Raw genomic sequence first — 6,513 nt, 5'->3', positions numbered from 1 at the left:
CTCTATGCCTCAAGATGTAGAGTGCTGGCTTTGAGCACAAAATGGCTTAGGGACAATGCCTAACCTTGCAATCAACATCAAGAACAACAACAAAATATATCACATTAATTTCACAGAAGCATGTTTTACCTGCTGTGAGCATTTCTTAGAAACACGAACACATGCCCATGAAAAATGTTAGGTAAAAAAGTATAGAATATTTATGTCTAGGTTAAAGACATGACTATTTAGATTATTTAAGATATTTAGGTAATGACTCGAAATTTAAAAAATGATAATATATTGGGACTGGTCTTTTATTCTATATTATGATAGTAATAAAATGATATTTGTAATTATTCTGTAAAATTACTCTTGCTTGGTATTTTAATTATAATAAATGATAAAAATTTAAATGATTTCCATAGGAAAGGATAATTTTAATGGTTTTAATTCTTTTGTAATTTCAAACAATTAGGAAAATTATTCCAAGACTGGTTTTTTCTAAGACTATATTTGTTTTCTTATTCTAATTTTCATATGTTCGTAGAAATTAAAATTCCAAAAATTCAATGGATGTTGGCATTCAGGATCATCGTCATAGATACTACTACTAATAATAAGTGGAATTGTTTTATTTCATTTGTTTTTGTCACAAATAAATCAAGATGATTATGTCTTTTCACTTTATTGGCTCTTATCCTGAGAATACTTTTTTCTAGCAAAGTAGAGAAAAGCAAATGTATTGAGCAAGTAACATATGGCTATCATAAAATGCCGATGCACAGATTTGTGTTTTCTATCATTTGCTAAAAGTTTCTTCCAGAAAAGGTTATCAATTACATACAAGTGATGTATAATTCCTAGATATTCCAGTTATCACATACATTTTTTTGATTGGGTTATCTCTGCATAAACTCAAAAAACAGACAAAAAAACTCAAAAAACGAAATAAAACCAGAAATCACATCTTTTTTTAAAAGCTATAGTTTACAAAGAATTTTTAGCCAACACCAAAAACATTTTTTTAAGTATTTTCGATTTTGTGTGAAGAATTTTTAACTACAGTTTTATTTTTTTGCTGATATGAAATTCGCATGCATTATATTATCTCCTTTCATTGTATACATTTTAGTGCTTTGGAAGTGAATTGTACAATCATAGCTTTTCCAAGCCTAATTTTTACAAATAGAAATGCTATAAATTTTAGAACAGATATTAAAATAGATATAAAATTGAGTTACCGGAATTTGTCCTGCATACATCTTCTATAGGGTGTCTTTTCAAAATTTGTTTGGGGGAATTATCTCCAGGTTCTCACTCATACTGTTGAAGTGCACTGTCAATGAGCTACATACCTGATCCATACAATTTTTTTACTTCTCTGTAATACATACATAGAATTGTAATGGCTAGAACATATACAATTCTCTTTGACCTTTTGAAGACTTGAAAATGTGCTTGCTAAAATGACTGCAGTATTACACAAACCATTCTGCTATGCGGAGCATATCAATTTCTCCACAAATGCATTACTATATTTTGTGTCATCTTTTTATATTATGGTCATACTAGTGAGTTTTCTTTTTCTTTTTTCTTAGATACTAAATAGGAGCTTAATTCATATGCACCTCCTATTGACTATTAATTTACATATGTTCTTTATAGGAATATCCTGTTCAGGAAAAATTTATACAGAATGAGAAGATATAAAAGTACTTAAGATTCAGGATCATTGTAGCATTAACATTGTAGCATTAACAATTATGTGCCTTCTATCTGTTGGATATGTTCTCACTACTTTCATGGAATTAAGAAAGGTTATCCCTTGGTATTAGTTTATTCTTGCTTTTCTTTAACCACTAGTGCTTTCGTGTCAAATTTTTGGAAACCTTTACTGATCCATTGCCATGAATTTTTACATTTATGTATTGTAGGTTTTTACAACTAACATTTAGTTTGATAATCATTTTTTTATTTTAAATTTTTGTATAAGTTTTGAGGTAGTAGTCTAAGTTCATTCTTTAAAACTAGAGAGGCAGTAGTACCAATACACCCATTTAAGATTCTATTTTTATTTCATTAAGTTATGGCATCCTTTTCAAAATCTATTGACAATAAAACTAAGAATTTATTTTTGATAAATCTGTTACATTCTTCTATGTGTCGGTCCTTTCACTAAAAAACATGGTAATAAGATTCAAATCTAGTATGAGTGCTCAAGCTACACCATTTTACAAGATTGTTCTGACTGACCTGTCTTCCTTGAATTTATATACAAGTTTATTGAGCAGGTGGACCAACATTCTACAGATATCTAGATGTTTGATAGTCACTTATATTTTGCACCTTGTGAAAACACAAGACCCAAGATATTATATAGGGAAAAATGTCTTTAGAAAATGCTTAAAACAACTAAAATTAATTTAGGAATGAGTTAAGATTTAGTTAACACTATAGCATAATATAGTTGAATGATAACGACTTGAGCTGTACTACAGAGGAGATTGAGAGGGGATAGAATGGGGGTCCACCTAGGAGCTGTACGTCATTGTTATTGTTTTTCAAAAACAGAAAGACTTCAGAGAAGAGAAGGAGGAAAATAATCAGTGTCCTTAATCAAGTTTCTTTTTAATCCACCTAATAGTGTGGACTGAGAGTCAGAGAAGATGGGAAAAATAAAATAGAAAGTAAAGCATTGTATAGACCTCTTACAATGTAAATAAACTGTAATAGGAATATGATAATTAATTTCCAAAGAAATAAAGGAAACAATAGGTAAACTCTAAAGGCAAACAGAATGAAGAGAGAAAAGAAGCAAAGTAAAGCCTTTATCAATAACAAACACAAGAATTTGGAAGTGAAAAAGTAGTGGAAATATTCTAAATACCAATAAAATAACAATAAAAATTGCTAACTTGGATAGAAAATGGATCACATTTTATCATATATAATTTTGAAAAACATACTAGGAATGAAAATTTAAAAGTCATAATTTAAAACACTGTTTACATTATAACTACACAGTATAGTTCAGTGGTGAAATCTTGACATAGCATATGTGAAATAATGGTGTGATCTCCCAAGTATTACAAAGTACACACAAAGCATACCCACACAAAAACCACAAAAACATACACACACACATACACACACACCACATACACAGATTTGGAATATTGATATTATAATATTAAATATTGGAAATTATCACAAATAATAAAAATAGGTTAATATATGTAATCATAATATTGCTCATACTATTTAAGCGTTTACTAGAAATCAAATAGTCACAGTATACTTGGATTCTTATAGATTAAGTAAATTGAAAATTAAGAAAAAGAAGACATGAGAACCTTTGCAAATAAGTTTTAAATAATAAACATGTTGAAACATGTATCCTTTAATTTTGACAAACGATTACTGTTATTGGTGTTTTAACCTCAAGATTTAGAATATGATAACCAGGTGCTCTATATCTCACTATGGGTGGCTATATCTCTAATCATTTCACTCTGGATATTTTTATGATAAGGTCTCATAGTTTCTCAGGCTCTCCCGAATTACAAACCCTATTTGCAGTTCCTACCATAGGTAGAAAATTGAAGCCACAAATCACCATGCCCAGCTCAAACTTTTCTTTAATTCAAGTACAAATATTTCCAAAAAAGTGACCAGGAAATGAAGGCTTTCTTAATATAGTATGTGCTTCTTGAAAATACAGTAATTATTTGTTACCTGGAAAAATATGTTTAGAACTATAAGAAAATCAATTTATTTAAATTCACTAACCATATATAAATTAAGAAAATAATTTTAAATATTCACATGTTAAATATTTTAAAAGCAACATATATGTGTCTGAATAATTTACATGTGTAAAAATCATGCAAAATTAAATTAACTAACCCTACACCTCTGAAAAAAGAATTATCCTAAAGAAACAAGAAAATGAGTAATTAAGATCAAAATTTGAAATATAGAAAATAAAATGAAGTGTACTCTTTAGTTGACTTAAGTAACTGTAATCCCTTTTTACATCAATTTTACAATAAAAAATGCGTGAACAAAGAAAGCAAAAGTACATTTGATCAATAGCAACAACAAAAGTATCAGTAATTTTTTCAGTGTACAAAAAAATTGATGGAGGGGATAACAATGTTCCTTCCAAAGGAAATGTACTCATTACATTATTTATGTAACTGTAACCCCTCTGTACATTACCTTTACAATAAAATTATACTGAAATTAAAATAAAACAAATATTATAGCAATTAAGAATTCTTAGAAGCCATTAGTTAAAAACTTTATAAAAAACTGCCCCAAGTACCCAAGGAATATACTTTGATGATACCATTTAAATACTTAAACTTCAGCAGAAAAGCAAAATATTTAAAAACTGTTTAGAAGAGTTTGAAATTTGGTATTGCTTTTCCTCCAGCACTGTTCTTTCTGTTAAGGATCGTTTTTGCTATTCGGGGTCTTTTATTGTTCCATGTGAATTTTTGGATTGCTTTTTCTATTTCCTTGAAGAATAAGGTTGGAATATTGATAAGTATCACATTCAATTTGTAGATAGCGTTGGGAAGTATTGCCATTTTCACGATGTTGATCTTTCCAATCTAGGAACATGGGAGTTTTTGCCACTTTCTAAATCTGTTTTTTCTTTTCCAGGTATTTAAAGTTTTCATCATAGAGGTCCTTCTCGACTTTGGTTAAGTTAATTCTTAGGTATTTTTATTTATGGGGCTATTACGAATGGAGATGCTTTCCTAATTTCAGACACAATTTTCTCAATGTTGGCATACAGAAAAGCCATTGATTTTTGATGGTTAATTTCATACCCTGCTACTTTGCCCAAGTTTTGAGTCACCTTGAGTAACTTGGGAGTGGAGTCTTTAAATACAAGATTATGTCATCTGCAAAGACGGAGAGTTTTACTTTTTCTTTCCCTATTTGAATCCCCTTTATGTTTGCATCTTGTCTTATTGCTGTAGATAGGCATTCTAATACTAGATTGAAGAGCAATAGAGAGAGTGGGCATCCTTGTCTCGTTCCTGAGTTTATCGGAAATAGCTTTAGTTTTTCACTATTGAGTATAATGCTTTCTGTAGTTTCTTTCCATCTACTGGATTGAGGTTTATCTTGATGCTCTTTTTCAAGGAGTGTCAGATCTCATTAAATTGTTGGTTTCAGATCTCTCCAATTTTTTGATGTAGGAACTCAGATCTATAAAGTTGCCTCTGAATCATGCCTTTGCTGTGTCCCAGAGGAGCAGATAATCTCTGTGACAATTTTTGTTGAATATCATGAACATTTGAACTTCGTTTCTCAGCTCTTCCATGACACACTGAGGTTTCAAAAGTGTGTTTTTCAACCTCCATGTATTACTGGATTTTCTTTGGTGACTTTTTGTGTTGAGATCTAATTTTATTCCATTTTGGTCTGAGAGAATGCAAGATATGAATTCAATGTTTTTGAATTTTGACAAGTTTGTTTGTGACCTAAAATGTGGTGTATTTTGGAAAATGTTCCATGTGCTGCTGAGTAAAAACTGTACTCTGATGCTGCTGGATGAATATTCGCTAGATGTCTGCTAATCAGTTGATGTATGCACTTGTTTAGATCGGCGGTTTCTATGTTGAGTTTTTGTCGAGTTGATCTATTTAGTGGGGATAGTGGTATGTTAAAGTCCCCAACAATTAATTTCTTTGGATCTATGTGAGATTTAAAGTAGTATTTCTTGGATAAATTTGGGTGCACTATTGTTTGGCAAATATTTAGAATTTTAATATGCTCCTGTAGGAGAGATCCCTTAATTAGTGTATAGTAACCTTCTTTATCTCTTCTCAATAATTTTAATTTGAAGTCTTTTTATCTGATATTAGGATTGCAACTCATGCCTGTTCATGGGGTCCGTTTGCTTGGTAGATTTTGTTCCAGCCTTTCGCTTTCAAAATGTGTTTTTTTGGGGGGCAAGTTGTGATTCTTGAAGGTAGCAGATAGAACATTCTTGCATTTTAAAAAAACTAGACAGTCTATGTCGCTTAATTGGAGAGTTACATCCATTAATATTGAGAGATAGGACTGAAAGGTATTTGGGTGTTCCTGCCATTTTATCCACCTTCTTGGGAGCTACGCCTACTGGGTTCTTCCTATGGTACTTGGATTCGGTTTGCGTGTGGTTTCTTGGCCTTTATTGTGGTCTTGTTGGTTTTCTATGTGTAGGACATCTTTAAGTATCTTTTGTAGAGCTGATTTGGTGGAGATATATTGTTTGTTTTTCTTTACTATGGAAGATTTTTATTTTACATTCAGTTATGAAGGAGAGTTTAGCTGGGTACACTATTCTTGGTTGATAGTTGTTTGTCTTTAGGGCATGGTATACATCATTCCAGGCTCTTCTTGCTTTAATTGTCTCTGTTGAGAAATCTGTGGTGATTCTAATTGGTTTTCCTTTATAGGTGACTGATCTTTTCTCCTTCACAGCTTTAAGGATCTTTTCCTTGGTCTGAATTGATCCTGTGTGGATTA

Source organism: Dipodomys spectabilis, unplaced genomic scaffold (assembly GCF_019054845.1).
Source record: "Dipodomys spectabilis isolate Male_0828 unplaced genomic scaffold, ASM1905484v1 ptg000116l, whole genome shotgun sequence".
Taxonomy (NCBI): domain Eukaryota; kingdom Metazoa; phylum Chordata; class Mammalia; order Rodentia; family Heteromyidae; genus Dipodomys; species Dipodomys spectabilis.
The sequence above is the reverse complement of the archived record's forward strand: the minus strand, read 5'-3'. Positions refer to the sequence as shown.